The 16,131-nt window shown below is 39.9% G+C and overlaps 1 pseudogene; it reads right to left on the reverse strand.

The window, feature by feature from the left end:
- Window positions 1-12,903: 12,903 nt before the first annotated feature.
- On the reverse strand, window positions 12,904-13,032 carry LOC119799630 (annotated as a pseudogene).
- Between the last annotated feature and the right edge of the window lie 3,099 nt (window positions 13,033-16,131).

Raw genomic sequence — 16,131 nt, forward strand, 5'->3', positions numbered from 1 at the left:
TTTGTCTTCATCTCTAAACACTGATGTGTGGTGATTGTGTGTGTGTGTGTGTGTGTGTGTGTACATGTGAGGTGTTTGTGTGTGTGTGTATGCATTAGGGTACGTGTACACATGGCTGAGAATGTGGAGGTCCAGTGTTCACGCCATGTGTGTTTTCTTGATCCCTCTGCCTTTGATTTTATTTTTTATTTTCTTGAAACAGTCTTGCTGAACCAGAAGCTCTGTTGGTGCTAGCATTTGGCCAGTTTTGCTAAATCTGTTATGCTCACCAGTGCCCATGGAAAGTAATTGGAAATAACTAGGACAATAAGAATTGACTCAAATCCAAGATAGCTGGCCAGTGAGCTTCTAGGAGTTTCTCCTGTCTCTGCCTCCTTTTGCTGTAGGAGTGTCAGAGTTACAGGTAGGGCTCATCACATCTGGGTCTTTCTGTGAGTTCTTGGAATTAAACTCAGGCTATCAGGCTCACAGAGGTAGTCCTATACTTTCCAAGACATCTGCTAGGAACCCTTTTCTTATGTTTCCTACCTTCTGAAGGATGTCTATCTCCCATCATTTTTTAGCCATTCTCTCCTACTCTTTTGGCCTATTCATCTGTCCTACATCTCTTATTTGGGAGTAGAGAGCATAGCACTGGAGCAAGACTCTGCCTTGACAAGGTGAAAAGTAAAAACCCAGCTACAACAGTTGTTCTCTGACCTTCACACCAATGGTGTGTGTGTGTGTGTGTGTGTGTGTGTGTGCATAGTATTGAGGAATGAACCTAGGGCTTCATGCAAGCAAGTGGGCTTAGGCAGTACACACCTGTCATACTGGGCTGGCTAAGGCAACATTGCTCAGTGTGACTAGGAGTGCTAGTTAGCTAGCCATGCCTGGGTATCATAGCGGGACCTCCTCTGGGTAGGAAAAATTATTTTGGGGCTAAGAATGCAGCTCAAGAATAAAGCAGGTTTTTATCTACAGATTTAAAACACAGAACTTCATTTTCCACCATGCATGCGAAAGGGGATTAACTCTGCTGTTTCTTTAGTTAGTGGAACTCAGAGGTTAGCAACCTTCAAATACAAGGAGACAAAGGTCTGTGGAATTTATATTTAAGATTGTGCTTAAATATAAATTGGGTTAGACATTCCACCTGGAAGACCTCTTGAATTTTTTTGTTTTTTATTTGTTTTGTTTGTAAAGAATGCTTTCTGGGTTTTCTATGGTGTGGTTGAGGGAATATCAGTATGAAAAGTTTCCTATGCCTAGCAGAACTATTGGGCCCTACTCACATTTCTTGGTTGGCATAGGGCCAAAGAATTTGTTCCCTTTCTTTGGGGGTCTGCTGAGAATGGAGTTCAGGCTCCTGTGATGCCCATTGTTCAGAAGCAGGGGCAGAAAACACAGTGATGGTGAGCATGGCAGAGTCTGGAACAGGCACAGGGGTCTGAGAGTTGAAGGGAGGAGCACAAGGGTCTCCTTAGAATTTGGTAGTTCCTGTGAAAAGGCTTTAGCAGACCTATTAGAATCAGTATATCCTGTACATTGTCAGAGCTGTTGCATTCGGGTGTATTTTCTTTGTTTGATGTTTACTGTCCTCTGGGGGAGCAGAAGTTCTTCACTTTTATCAGATTCCTCTTCCATCCTGCTAGGTTCCCTCCTGATCTCCTCAGCATGAAGCTGTTGTTAGCATTTGAATGTACTTAAAAAAAGCTGGGCTCAGTGGTTGAGCACTATTCTATCAGGTATAAGATCCTGTATTTGATCCCCAGAATAAACAAAAAAATTGGAAGTTGTACCATTTAGGTTTATTAATACTTACAAAGAAATCATTTAGATGTTTAATTTGAAGTTGATGAATGATATATACTTTTTTTAAAAAAAAATTTGTTCTTTCTATGTCTGGTGGTAGTGGTGCACACGTTTAATCCCAGCACTTGGGAGGCAGGGGCAAACAGATCTCTACATCCAAGGCCAGACTGGTCTACAGAGTGAGTTTTAGGACAGTTAGGGCTACCCAGAGAAACTCTGTTTTGAAATTTAAAACATATATATATATATATATACATATATATATGTACATATATATGTATATATATATATATAGAGAGAGAGAGTTCTACTATGTGTACATAGGAATATATTTCAATAGTTAATATATATTCATATTTACACATGAACATATATTTAATATATTTTTATTATATTTTCCCCATTATCCTATCTTGTCTCCTTCAATATATATGTTTAAAATATGTTATGGTATTAACCAAAGTCATTTGAAAACCCATGTGCTAGCACATTGATTTTCCAAGCTTGTATGCATGAAAATCACATAGCTAGCATATTAAACAAAGAATAACTTGAGGAAGGGGCTCACAAGCCCCCACTTCTAACAATGACATTATTGGCAGTTCCTGACTGGTGAGAGTGACTTCTATCCAAGGCCACAGACCTTGGGAGGTTGACTGTGACCCAGTGCTCTACACTAAAGCACATGAGGGCAACACTAATTAGAATAAATGAGATATTTTAACAAAGCAGCAGGAGGAGGAGCTACAATGAAATTGGGCAGGAAACATAGTTGGAGATGTGGGAAGGGTGAGAGGAAAGGGAATGGGAATACACATGATCAGAACATGTTGTATACATGTATGAAATTCTCAAAGACGAAATAAAGTTTTACCAAACAAACAACACAAAGGACAGAAACCACAGATGACTGGTTTTTATCCTCAAAGTTTCTTACTAATCTAGGACTGTGACAGGGTCCTCAGATCCGTGCCAAACACATCATTTTTTCTGGATTTTGCAATTAATTAGGAAATATAAATTGTTAACACCAAATGTATTTACACTGGGCAAAGTCAGCAAAGACTTTTCGTTTCTGTCTTTTTCCTGTGGCAGTGTTACAATTTCAGGGCAAAGGCGAAGTAAAGCCAGGAGATATGTGTGTGTGTGTGTGTGTGTGTGTGTGTGTGTGTGTGTGTGTGTGTTAATTTAACTGTGAGAGAAGCTTCCAGAATGGTGTGAAATCTCTCGCGGGTGACAGGCCATTAGCTCTTTTGACCTCCAGCATGAACTTCCTGGAGAAACGTGAATTCTCTGAAGTTCATTGCTTAAGTAGCCTGGTAGCCTGAAGGAGAAGCACTCAGGTCTCCTCACTGTCTACCCGTACACATCATGATAAACCCAACACAAGGGACGACCTGCGCTCCTAATGTGCTCTTTGATTTTCCATGTCTCTGAAGCTGCCTTAAAACTGTCAGGACAACTCCTCTGCCTGTCACTATCCTAGCTACTATGCTAAGCTTCATGCCTTTTCTGGTTGAAGCTAAAAGTCATTTCCATTCAAGAGCTTAGCCTAGATTCTTTACAATAACCCTGGCTTCTCCAAAAGTGCTTTCAGAACCATTCACCTTGAATTTAAAAATTTCTTGTGTATGTGTGTGCGTGTGTGTCTGTGTGTGTGTGCTTATTTTATGATGCATGTCTCTTTGCTTGTCTGTCTTGCACATGTGTGTAGCTGGTGTATGTATGCATATGGTGTATATTTGTGTATGTAGTGTGTTTATAAATGGTTTGTGTATGTATGTAAATGGTATGTGTATGATATGTGTGTATATGTAATGTGTGAATGGGTTATGTATGTGTGTAGTAGTGTGTGTGTGTGTGCACACACATGGGTATTAACAACTTGAACACAAGACCTCATACATGCTAAACCCGTGTCCTGCATCTGAACTTGATAATCTCCATCCCTTTCTTTCTGTCCTACCTTATCCCAGCTCCTGAAAAACATTACAGTGTGTGTTTACCACTGTATCTCTAGGATTCTCACTCAGTTATTTGCACATCATTTACGTAGGCAGCAAATACCTGGCAAACATTCATTTTCCTTGTAGTATATTAAAATCACAAGAAAGATAACATTCTGATGCCTCTAACAATTCCACATAAAAAATGTGACAATGAGAAAATGTGAAGAAAAAGAAAAACAGTTAACTTTGAACACTAAGTGGCAAGTTTAGAGAGCGGGCACAGAGAACTTCAGGAAATGAATGCATGCGACCAAATGAAGCTTTGAAGCACCATATTTCCTCTTCAGCATATTTATAGTTCAGGACAAAGGGCATTTCCACCCCCTGTGCAAGGCAGAGAATGGTTTATTTAGTGGTAGTCTTTCAAAATTGGGAGTGATCACTCCCAATGAAGCTTGGCCGATGGCCTCATGGCCTTCATTTCTAAATATCCAAAGCTTGTGTTTTCTATTGATTACTATTATTTTTCATTTAGCTTGTATCTAACTACAGTTAATGTAGAAAATATGTAATTTCATCATTTGTAAGTAGATGACAAAAACTTCCCCAGAACGCTAGTTTGGGTATCCTCACTTGAACAAACAGAATAGTTTTTTATTTCAATGATATTTAAGCATACACACTTATATTTGTGTTTTAGAGACCTATAAAGTAACTTCTAAAAATCAGATGCTCTTATGTCTAGAAGAAAAACAGTTTTTTGGAATGTCAATCTGACACTCCTATTGGAAAAAAAATAATTGTATAAAGTCTTGGGTGTTTTTATGCTGCAGCAAACATTTGAAGTTCATTCTGATTCATTGGGGAGGAGAAAATTCAAGCATTTTGTTTGCTGATACACACATACACACACAGAGTGAATAAAAATGTAAATATACATGTTAATTCAACATTCCTTGCTGCAAATAATTTGATAATAAATAGAAATTATTCAAAAACAATAAGGCTAAAATAAAACCTTTCAAAAACAGTAAATATCTATACAAGAACTGACTAGCTGACGATGTAACATGTAGATACAAAGCCAACCTCCTTATGGACTAGAAAGCCCTTCTGGGAATAGGATTTTGAGGCAATGAAATGAGGAAGTTTATGAATGTTTGTGGGAAGCAGTCCTGAGCATAAAGGTCAACAATAAACAAGAGCTGTAGTTTGGGAGTGGGCGAGAGGGACAAAGGCAGTAGTCAGAAGACAGGCTTGGACGGAGTAGAGAGTGAGCCGCATGTAGGAGGATGCAGGGTCAGAAATGTATGTAGATGCCAATAGAATCCAACTTACATGGGGGATCCATAGAGAAAGGATAAAAACAGGAATGTATCAAAACAAGGGAGAACTTTCTGGAGCAGATAATCTGTGGTAAGAGGAGGGAAAAGTGAGATGGTGCATGAGCTGGGAAATACGTCGGAATGAACTTGGACTGAAGCAGTAAAAACTATCGTCTTTAAGCTCATGGACACACATTTACATGCCAAAATTAAGGTGTGAGGCTGGTGCTGTAGTTTAGTGGTAGGTAGGGTCTATGCTTAGCATACAAGATACTGACTCGATTCCATCATTGTTTTAGATGACCCTCAGGCAAACAGTATCACTCCCACTAATGTTATAAGGTTTATGTCAGTCATTGCTGCAGATAATCTGATTATATATGCAAGAAAATGCCCAGAAGAAAAAAGTAAGATTTTAGCTAACAACTGGGAAGAAACAACTGCTATACATGAATTGGAACAGCTAATGGTGCAACATACAGGCTCAAGGCAGGAACCTCAGAGACTCACAGACTCTTGTCTAGAGTCTCAGGGTGTCTCTCTAATGAAAGTTGTATGCATACTACAGTCCCCAAATAAAAAGTGTGCATCATATTTAGTTGGTGTCTTCATGCTGAAGGAGAGCAATGACCGCCATCTGAGTTCTATCTTACCCTTATATGGTTCTGTGTTTCCATCTTTAGCATATTCTTGTATTAATTTTTTTCTAGTAATCATTTTGAATCTCAGGAGTAACAGCACTGATCAATAGAGACCTTAATGATGAGGGACTAAAATGGGCAAGCAGCCTTAATTCTTCCTGGAGAGATCTTTGCCCAATGATGTTGTTTGTTTGTTATGTTGAGGCTGAGTGCTATATAGAAGCAATTATCTTTTGGAAGTCAGACTATTCCACTGGAGTGGTGATAACAATTATAACTTGTTTGGAGTACCCTAGAGAACAAGAGCTCTGATAATTGTCAACCAGTCCATACCTTCCCCCGGAATGCTTAATTATCCTTATCTGTTGCCTCAATTCTTTCTCCATTTAATTTCTGTTGAGGACAGCTGAGGCTGTTCTGTGGGTACGGCCATGTGCCAGCTTGATGAGTTCGGTTTTCTATGTGGTGGAAAGAACACCCAGCTCCTACAAGTAGCTGATCTCTGACCTCCACACTTGGGCCGTGGATCCCAACAGTTATATACATGAACATTAAATAAATAAGTACAAGCACAATACACTTCTGTCAGTACTCAGACGCTTACATGAGGGCACTGCAAGTGGTTATGGGGTCACCATGCCCTTCAACTATACACCTTCCATTTGGTGTGTTAACTCACTCTCCACTCTGTGCCTTCCGTGCTTACACTACTTGTCTCTTTAATCTGTGTACTTAAGTGGCTGGCCCTAGTCCTTTGGACCTCACACTACTGGCTTTGCCTCAAGACTCTGTGGGGAAAAGCAACTTTTATAAGTTAAACTTTTATAAGACTCTGTGGGGAAGTTGAACGACTCACAATAATATGTCCTCAAAGTGAGAAAAATGAGCGAATTGTCCCATGTACTGATGGGAATCACCTTTATTCCAAGGACTTTTTCTCAACTTTGCATGTTGGCTAATACTAGCTGACTTCTGCTCTATTTAGTGACAGGGAGAAGTCAGTGTTTTAATTACCAGCCTTGAGAGCACTGGTTCTCAACCCATGGGTTGCGACCACTCTGGGGGACACATATCATATATTTACAATATGATTCATAACAGTAACAGAATTACAATTATGCAGTAGCAATGGAATAATTTTATGGTTGGGGTCATCACAACATGAAGAACTTATTAAAGGATCACAGCATTAGGAAGGCTGAGCTCCGTTGCTTTAGAGTTTGGCCACCTTAAATGCTTTCTCTACCAAACATGGCAAATTTGCTTTTGTCCCTTGTCTATGAACTCTGGAGTGGTCTATCTATAACGCCATCTATCACTAACAATAAATCTTGAAATTTTATTGTGGGGTTTTTGTTGTCATTTGTTGCTTGTTTTTTTGGTTCTTTGTTGTCTGAGCTCTTTGGAGTTACTGTGGGCTTAGGTGATATGTTTTTGATGAGGAAACTCGAATTTTTATTAGAACTAAGATTGGTTTCCTTTTTAACTTTTATTTATTTAATTTTATGTGCATGTATGTGCGCATGCATGCCTATCATGTGTATGCAGGAAACGGGGGAGTCAGAAGACGGCATCAAGATCCCCCGCAACCGGAGTTATTACGGATGATTGTGAGCTGCCATGTGAATGTCGGAAACTGAACCTGGGTCCTCTGCAGGAGCAGTGAGTCCTCTGGACCACTGAGTTATCTTCCTCTCCAGCCCTTCTTATTTCTTTTGTGTTTCGGTTACCTCCGGAAGTGTTGGGCTGAGGTAATTTGTATGGGGCCAAATGTAAAAAGAGCTGAGATAAACATTGAGACGACAAGGTGTCTGGGAGGTCACTCTTGCAATTTGTGTAGCTGTGGAAATGTCAGCTGTACTGCCAGGAGGTCCTTAGGGAGAATTCCAGGTGACTAGTCTAATTATAGCTGTGAGCCTAAGGAAAAGATGGTATATTATAATATTATTACACAGCCTAAATATGCACCAGATGAAAAGGAGAGGTGGTCTCTGGATAGTTTATAGGGTTTCTATACTATTTTACAGCTAGAATTATTTTTGTCAAAAACTCAGAAACGCATGTATTGGGTAGTTATATGTTCAGTGTTTTATGAGCTGTGCACAGTAAAGGTTGCTCTAAGGGAGGAGCCAAATTTACATAACAAGCATCCCAGACATCAATGCCAAAATCCCTGCTGACTGACCATAGGGATATTGAAACTGAGTAAAGACTATTGCCAATAACTTTGAACCCTACCTTTCCTCTTCTCTCAGTAGGTCCTCCATCCTCTTTTGATGTCCCTCATTTTGCTGCTTTCTCAGTCAAAGGAGATGCTGGAGCATCAAGAGAGATGATCTCTTTGATGTGTTGGTGAGAATGAAGCAGTCTTCCTATTTAAGATCCATCAAAGGATCCTAGGGAAACAGGGCAATTGCCACTGAGGTGGAATCTGACAGGAAATCCTAAAGTGGTAGGATAGTCGGGTCCATGGGCCCATACTCTAACCAGCCAGATGAGATCCCTTGAGTTTCTGTGCCTTCCCATCGTTGTATAAAAAGGTTTTGAGAGATGCAGTAGAGAGAACCTGAGCCAGATTTGCAGCTATATTTCCTGTAGGTGTCGTGGTCACTGCACAGACAGGGGCAGTTCCAGCCACTCCTCCAACTGCTGCTGATGCTTAAAATGCTTCCCTCCTCTCACTTTTGAACAGAACATTCAATGAACTAGTAGGGGGCTAAGGTAGTGCTGGAGAAAAAAAAGTACAGCTCATATTTGTGTTTTTGTTCTACTTGAGTGACTTTGGATTTATTGAAATTTCTTTTTTTTTTCCACTAAAGGGGCCTATAGGCAGAAAACTTTCCCAGCCCATCACCACAGCCTATCAAATTTCTAATGATCTGGAAGAGAAGAAGGTTGAGCTGAGCAAGCTACCTTCTTCATTCCTGGTCAACATGTAGATCTGGAACTACAGGGAAATTGGTAATGCCCTCAGGGAAAAATCATTGTGTTTGTTATAATGGAAAGGTCATTAGAAAAGTCATTGCCCCCAGGCACAAACAAACACAGGCTTGATAAATAGCCAGAGTATCAGATAGCAGGAGCAGAGGATTACTTTGCTACTAGTGACTAACGGTGCTCCAACCATTATTTCTTCATAGAAGACCCAGAACAACTGATAATAGGATATAAGACAATAAGCTCTTGGTCAACACAAACCCCAATAGGCTAATTGAATTGTACTTATCTCTACAAGCTCCAGGAAATCCCTGGGCAGGCTTTTCTACAACCCCTGGAGTGCAGTCTAGCAGATAAGCATGCAATTTGGATCTTTCCAAAGAACACACACTAGAATGTTCAGTTTCACTTTAGGTGTAAACTTATTATACAAACTTATTGCTCACATATCCCTTCCAGAGAGGTAGCAAATGCAAGTAAAAGTGATGTAATTTCAAGGCCCCTTATCCCTGTAACAAAAAGGATTAGGTGGGCTTCTGTAGAGCAATAGAACGGATAGAATATGTGAGCTTTTATTCTTCAAGGGATTTTCCTTCAGCTGGTTAGTCTATTAATACACTGGCTAAGGAGTTGGATGCTTGTACTGTCTGTTGGGTATGGGGTGGGGGTCGTGCAAAGATGGGGACAGACCATGAAAGTCTAATAAACCTGAAGCAAACTTTATTCCAGAAACCAGAATCCAGGAAAATAAAAATAAAATAAAAATCTCCACAAAGCACAAAAAGCTTATCAGCTAGCTGAGACCACAGCAAGAGATGGATTTTGTAAGGCTGTGGCAAAGGCTGAATTCTGAACCCACCTTTTTATAGTAGAGGCACCAAGCACTAGGTCTGAACAAAAGAATTTTTACAATCTCAAGGTAAAACTCAGATACAGATTGCCTTACTTTACAATTTCCATTGACAGAGTTTTTCAGTTAAACTAGTTTTTGTACTTAATCTATTGTCTTTCTTGGTACTTTCAGGTAGTGTTTACTGAAGCCCTGTACTCTCCCCTTTGATGCTGCCAGTTTCACAGAGCAGGGATAATGCATAACCCAGAAGTCATATATCTATTTCCTAAAAGTTGACTCAGCTCATATCCTCATACTGTTCTGAACTCTTCACCAGCAGAGCGTAAATGGTTCACTGTCCTCATTCTGAAAAAACGCTTCCTTTTGCATTTCCCTAGACTGTGAGTCATGGTTATTTTTGCCTTCAAATGAACAGACTCTGAAGTCAAAAATCCGTCTTGATACAGTTTGGAAGTATTGCACAGATTCTTATGCTTACGTAGGATCTGAAGAGAGATATTGGCTAAAGATTTGAGAAGGCTGCAAATAAGTCAGGGGGCCCTTCTACAGTATATAAATGGCTGATCATTAGCTCAATTTACAAATTTTTACTAGAAAACACCATTCAGACTCTTAGTCACTCTACTGAATGTGGGGTCTATGGTGTCTTCTTCTATAAACACAGATTTGCAAAGAACAAGTTGTTTGGGATTTCAGTTACAGTCAAGTCAATAAAAGTCAATGAGTGACTATAAAAAAGGTTCTTGCCAACACTGAGGTCTCTGGAATCTTCACAGTTGTGAGGCATTCTGGGAATGGCAGGATACAGCTATTTAACTTGGGGAAGATAAGAATGGCTCCTCATGAGACTTTACACAGGACTGCTTTTTTTCTAAAACAAACAAAAAACCTATTCGTGTATATTGGTTGCACATAATAGAGGGTTTCATCATGACATTTTCTTGTGTAGTATATGTTGATGACATCCAGCCCTCATTACTCCCTCATCTCACTCACGGTGATTGCCTCCCACTTTTACAGAGATTTTGAAGCTTCAATTTGCCCAATAGAACACTGAATTGCTTTAATTCATTTTATTGTATTATTATTATTATTATTATTATTACTGCATATTTGAGATAAGGGCTCACAACTTTGCAGCTTGGGCTTGACTGGGACTCAGTCTGTAGCACAAGACAGCTATCTATATGGCCTCGATCTCATGGTCATCTTTCTGTCTCAGCTGGGATTACAAGCTTTTGACCCTGATTGATAGCATTTGCTTTGAGCTTGCCTTACATTTTGAAGACATATAAACTGTATAAACGTGAATGGCAAAGATCTCATTCTGGGAGTTCTTTGGTGGCTGAGTGAAGTTTCCTAATTTGTAACTTATTTCTGAAATCGATTAAATCAAGTGGCCAAAGGATGCTTTCCTTGTATCCAGTCAGGACGAGCTATTTTGTGATGTGCAAAAGCAAGTTACCAAACGACCACTTGAACAACCTATCGCTGTGTACACGACATCAAGCTTGAAACCTCTTTGAACAAAATTGAAGATACTGACTTAATACCAGGGAACTGGGCAAATCAGTCTATCTCGTTAAACCACTTAATTGGACCTTTCAAAGAACACTAGCTTTAAGCCCAGCTACTTCCTGCTGCCCACAAGAACTGAGCTCTTACTTTGTACAATGAACGTGTGAAGTCCTTGATGCTGTCTTTTATCACTAGCTAGGGCTGACAGCCCAGCTATTTGACCACAAGACTGCAAGCCCCTCCTGGATGAAAATGGCTCCAGGCTGACAAGAGGACTCATGGGACAAAGGTAGGGTGCCTGCCCCGAGCCTGAAAACCCAAGTCAAGTTCCAGCAACACACATAGTGGAAGGAGAGAACTGACTCCCACAAATTTACTTGTACACACACACACACACACACACACACACACACACACACACACACACGCACGCACGCACGCACGCACACACGCACACACACACATGCACACACACAAAATAAGAAATGGAATAAAACATTTAAAATCCAGCTTCATGGATCATGGTAAATTCCATAATATATATGAGACAGTGAGTCTAAAGTCTATTACTAATTAAAATCTCTTTTTGGCAGGTACATTTGCTCAGAAGCTTGAATGATGGACATTTAACCTTCACAAGATAAAAACTCTAACATTAAAACTGACTTAAGGTATGCCATTTAATTGTCGTGCCAGGGGCACACACAGAGAGTGTTTCTCATTTTTAATCCAATGGATGCAAGCACTTATCAGGAGATATGAAAGCTCCCAGAAGCTGGACTCATGCAAAAAGAGTGGTTATCATGCCCAGCCTGTGGCAGCAAGACAAATAGCTGAAGCAAACTTATGCATAGAGTTTATAACTTTATCAAGTTTGCCTAATTTATGATAAACCAGATGCTGAGGGCAATCTAATCTATGAGGAAAATAAATTATGGCAAAGACGTGGAAAAATCAGGAGCAGTGGCACTGACCTTTAATCTTAGCACTTGGGAGGCAGATGCAGTCAAAGCTCTGTGAGCTATGGGCCATCCTGGTCTACATAAGGAAGTTCCAGGCTAGCCATGGCTATATAGTGAGACACTGGCTCAGATAAACACACAGACAGACGTGCATGGAGAAATCAGTGTCCAGGAGTCAAATCCACAGAAAGGCAGATAAACCCTTATGATGTACTCCATCCATTCAAGTTTCCCTGAAAGTTGCAGCTGTCAGCTGTGGACTCACTAGGAACATGCAGGAAGTTACCCTTTTGGTCCCTCTACCTTAGGTGGAAACCTCCATGGAAGACTAAAACAACCTCTTGAAGAAAGGAAACCCAAGCTGGCGCTGCGGTGACTCATGTCTGCAATTCTAACACTTTGGAGGGAGAGACAAGAGGATCAGATATTGAAGATAATCCTATGTTATATGAGAAGTTCATTTCTAGGTTGTCCTATGTGAGATTCTCAATGAAGAGAAGAAAAAAAAAGAAGAAAAAACAGAAATGTAGGCAATACCTTTTAGGTTATCAAGAATTATATTGTGGTGACGTTCTGATTTCTGTATGTTTTCCTTTTCTCCAAATTAATCAGTCTAAGCTATTTTCAGACTGGGATCTTAGAATTTTTGAGGTTTCCTACCTGAATTTTGGGTATAGGGAAAGTTCTCCCTCTGATACCCATGACCAACCAGTCCAGGAACATCCCATTAGACAATCAATCTATAGGGCAAGAGTTTTTCAAATCATCTGAAATCTGGAAAAATACCTTTCCCCTTCTCATGTTAGAGAATGCCTGATCCCTTTCCATTATTAAGAGAAGCCTGAAATGTTGCTAATAGTAGCTGAAGCAAAACAGCTTATTAACCTTGGTTTGAAAACCACAGCATAGGCTTTGGGACTCCTGGTAGATTTGAATAGCTTTCAGTACAGTTCAACTAGAAAAAAAAAACAGTAGCCCTATGCGTTGGAAAAAACTAAATGATACTCACAATACTTTCTACACTTGATCTTAGCCAAAAGGCCGAGAAGCGATTCACAATACTTTCTGAATGATGGATTGGACTGCATCACTAAGGGATGTGATGTATGACTGCTACTCTGAGTGTATCCAAGTTGCTTAGCTTGTGAAATAATCCCTGTATGAAAGAGGCATATTTAGTACTACGGGGGTTGCTATGGGCTTATGGAAGTTGTGAGTGTCCCAGCTGGCCACTGAATTGGCTCAGTAAATATACCTAGGGTCCCCATTCTTTCCAAGATGAATTGCTCCTCATTTGTCAGTAATCCCCATGACCAGGACTCTGGGAAAGTCAGACATGGCTCGGAGAGAGCTTGCTGGTAGCTCTACTCCACAGCTGTCGTCACTTCAGGAGCGGCTGTTACTAGGTTGAAATTATAAGTAGACGTTCTAGGAAACATAGAGCAGCCACTTTGAATAAAACCTGAGAGACTATCACCCTCTTCAATGATGGAACAACACAAACTTGTTAAACGCTCCTCCCAAACCAGATGGCCTCCCATATTTTGACGGCTGTCCACAGGACAGCTTGTGTTCACATTAAGAAGTGTTGAGTTTATATTACCAATCACTCAACGATATAACTAAAGCAGTGAAGGACCTACTCACAGCTGCTCTTGATGTGCCTGAGGAACAGATACTTTCAGTAACTGACTAAAGACAGTCTCCTACTGAATTTGGAAGTACGTATGTTTAGTGCAGACATTTTCCTTTTATTTCCCCTGTTTGGGTGCCACTTAATTTACGGTATTCATACCAGAATGTAAGCGCTGGTTTCAGTCTTTGGAAAAGGCATAAGAAATGATATTTTCTGAACCTGTTAAGGCCTTTATTTTCAAGATTTCTAGAGCAGCTCTCATCAGAAGGAAACTGTTGCAGAATAAAATGGCCTTTGGAGGCTTTAACCTGTACAGAAATGTGCTGATGATGGGGCAGTGGGAATTTGAAGAAAAGCCCTCATCCATCCATCACCGGATTAACTTCACTTTTCCTTGGGATCTCCATTTCTGCTCCTTCCTCCAGCCACTCTGTGACGTGTTTGATTTTGTTTATGGACTTGATAGGATTAAGAAATACCTGTGAGCCGGGCGGTGGTGGCACATGCCTTTAATCCCAGCACTCGGGAGGCAGAGGCAGGCGGATCTCTGTGAGTTTGAGGCCAGCCTGGTCTACAAGAGCTAGTTCCAGGACAGGCTCTAAAAAAGCTGCAGAGAAACCCTGTCTCGAAAAAAAAAAAAAACCAAAAAAAGAAAAAAGAAAAAAAAAAAGAAATACCTATGATACTAGTAAGGCACAAGTTTGGGTATGTTCAGTAAAGTGTTTCTAGAGAAAATTAATTTAAGTAGACAAGTCTTAAATATGGGTGATGGCATCTGGTCTAGTTTGTTTTATTATTGCTGTGGTAATAATAAAACCATCTCAGGGGAGGAAAGGGTTTCTTTACACTTCTACTTATTGGTCATAATCTATCATTGAGGGAGTCAAGGCTAGAACGTATGCACAAACTGAAGTAGAACATATGGAGGAATACTGCTTACTGGCTAGCTTTGTGCATTGATCAACTATCTTTCACATATAGCCTGGCCAACCTGCCTAGATATGATGACACTCATTGAGGGTGCGGTCTTTATATATCAAACATCAGTCAAGGCAATCTCTCACAGGCATTAATACAGGCCAACCTGAGGGAGAGAGGTTTTCAGTTGAGGTTTCCTCCTTCCAGGTGATTCTAGGTTGTATCAAGTCGACAACCAAACTAACCAGGTCACCACCTTATGACTGAAGTACTGGAATGAATAAAGAGGAAACAGAAATGAAGCCAAGTGCCAGAATTCTCCTTTCTCTGCCTCATTATTCACCCAGATGTTGAGTAGGCAGCCTCAAGGTTCACTATGCCTTTCTTGCCACAATGGACTCGAACCTCAGATTTGAGCTAAAAATAATTCTTCTCTTATATTGCTTCTTGTCAAGTGCTTAGTCACAGCATTAAGAAGTAGAACTAACTTAGAAATTTGTTACTAGAAAGTAGGGTTATGCCTGCCATAAACCTGACCATGTGGTCCACAGGTCCTCAGAACTTATTTGCGGGAGTCATTTGGAAAATCTGTGGAGCTGTGAGCAACTGGAGCCCTAGAATGCTGTAAACAGAATTTAATGGGCCACGCTTCTGGGAGTATGGAAGCCACTAGAACAGTGGGTACTCACAGTATCTAGATGGCCACCATTCAACATTTCCTTATACCTGTTCCTTTAAAGGGTCCTAACCTGAAGTAACTGCTATTCTACCCTCAACATCAGTGGGATGGAGGGCTTTAGATTCCGTCTATGGAAGGTCAAGCTTTACTTGTTACTCAGTGCCGGCTTATTTCACTTAACACAATGACGTATAGTTTCAAACATGGTCACAAATGCAAGACAAATCCTTTTCATGAGTATAGGTACCACATTTTAAAAATAATTTTTACTCTTTTATAACAATATCTTTTATAGTAAAAATCTGGTAAATGGTAAAAGCTAGGTTTTAATTCAAGGTTCTCAGACTGAGAATTTATAGAAAATGAAAACTAAAAAAGAAAGCATCAATAACAAATGAAACAATTTAGAACAGTTTTCATAACTGAAAAGGATATTAAAAATATTAAAAATGAAAATCCACCCTGGGAGGAAATACTTCCAATTATAAATGAGAATGAGTTATTGTGTGAAAGTATTTCATAAAAATTAAAAAGTAAGAAAGACATAAATTAATACACACGATAAAATGACTGAAAACTATTTCTTCAGAAGATGGCATGGGAAAATTGTCAATGTCAGTGGTAATCAGGAAAATATGATACTCACATGGAAAGAAAAAAGGATGAATATTTATAAGAAACAGGTATGAATGGGTGAATGATCAGATGGCTCAAACACGCCATTCACATTTGGTAGTAAATTTGGACTCTTCCTTAATATACAGTACAACCAAATTTTCAACGTGTAAAATGTTTATAAAACATTGACATTTGGGGACAAAACAAGAATGACAGTGCTCTGCATTATAAACTCAGCAACTCAAACCTCAGAAGGAACTGGATAACTGACTAAATGATTTAGAGCATCAGACAGGAGCAT

This window comes from Arvicola amphibius, chromosome 12 (assembly GCF_903992535.2).
Source record: "Arvicola amphibius chromosome 12, mArvAmp1.2, whole genome shotgun sequence".
NCBI classification, from domain to species: domain Eukaryota; kingdom Metazoa; phylum Chordata; class Mammalia; order Rodentia; family Cricetidae; genus Arvicola; species Arvicola amphibius.